Genomic DNA, 1,138 nt, shown 5'->3' with positions numbered 1-1,138 from the left:
GCCACATGGCATCTTTTCTGTTTTTACATTAGAAATACAGGAGGACTGAAATACAGATGTTAAAAGCAGTTATCTTCGCGTGTGCAACTAAAATGGATTTTTCTTTTCTGTGTTTTTCATCTAGTTTCCCAAAGCATTTGCATTTGTCATCAGAACGGAAGCCGGTTTCAGCGCCCCCGCTGCCACCCCTCACTCACCCACGGGGCAGCTCCTCTTGTTACACATCTGGCGTTCCTGCACATCCCCCACGCAGGCCTTCCCTCCGTACTGAGGCTCAGGGCTGTTGCAGACCCGGGTGCGCTCCCGGATCCCACCGGCACAGGTGACAGTGCAGGCCGACCACGGGGACCAGGGGCTCCAGCGGCCATCGACTGCGGGGAAAGTCAACGGGGGGAGGTCAGAGCAGGGCCCGGGGTGGAGAACACGAGCTGGCTGAGTGAGAGGGAAGAGCAGGTGGGACGTGGTGTTCCCTATACAGCCTCACAAACTGGTTTCTCCCCAGGTTGGCTGACTACAGGTCAGAGCGTGATCGAACCACTAAGCCTGCTGCAACAGTGTATTCCAGGAGTGATGCAGACCACAGCGTTTCCAGTGGTTTTGCTGCGATCTCTTGTCCTCCAGAAGACAAATCATACCACCTCCTCTTTTTAATAAAAGAATTTTTTTAATAGAGAGGGTCTCGCTATGTTGCCCAGGCTGCTCTCAAACTCCTGGCCTCAAGCAATCCTCCTGCCTCAGCCTCCCACGGTGCTGGAATTACAGGCGTGAGCCACCGTGCCTGGTCCCACACCACATTTACACCGAGAAGCTCAGAACTCCTTGCCAAGGTGTCCCTCTGTCATGGAGGGTGACCTCAGCTCAGAAGCCTGGTGTGACACCGAATGTCCTCATAAGCAGTATCCATGAGGCGTGAGCACTGCTGAAAGCAATCCCCGCACACCCTTTTGTTCTCAGCATGTCCATGCACTTCCTGAGCCAGGTCTCACTGGGGAAGCCCTTGATGCTCTGGGCCAAGTGCCCTGTAACTCCCACCCCACCCCAGTCTGCACAGACGCAGGGGAAGGCTATTTCAGAGAGACACAGTTCTGTGCATCTGCGGTATCCTCTGTCCACACTCACTCCCATCTACACTCCTTAC

The 1,138-nt window shown here is 54.7% G+C and overlaps 1 protein-coding gene across 1 annotated transcript in view; it reads right to left on the bottom strand.

The window, feature by feature from the left end:
• Window positions 1-1,138, bottom strand: part of THBS2 (thrombospondin 2) — a 40,600-nt gene that overhangs the window by 30,427 nt on the left and 9,035 nt on the right. The window lies entirely within an intron of this gene.

The sequence above is a fragment of the Mandrillus leucophaeus genome, unplaced genomic scaffold (assembly GCF_000951045.1).
Source record: "Mandrillus leucophaeus isolate KB7577 unplaced genomic scaffold, Mleu.le_1.0 Scaffold6, whole genome shotgun sequence".
NCBI classification, from domain to species: Eukaryota; Metazoa; Chordata; class Mammalia; order Primates; family Cercopithecidae; genus Mandrillus; species Mandrillus leucophaeus.
Note: the sequence above shows the minus strand (reverse complement) of the source record. Positions and strands in the feature narration are given on the sequence as shown.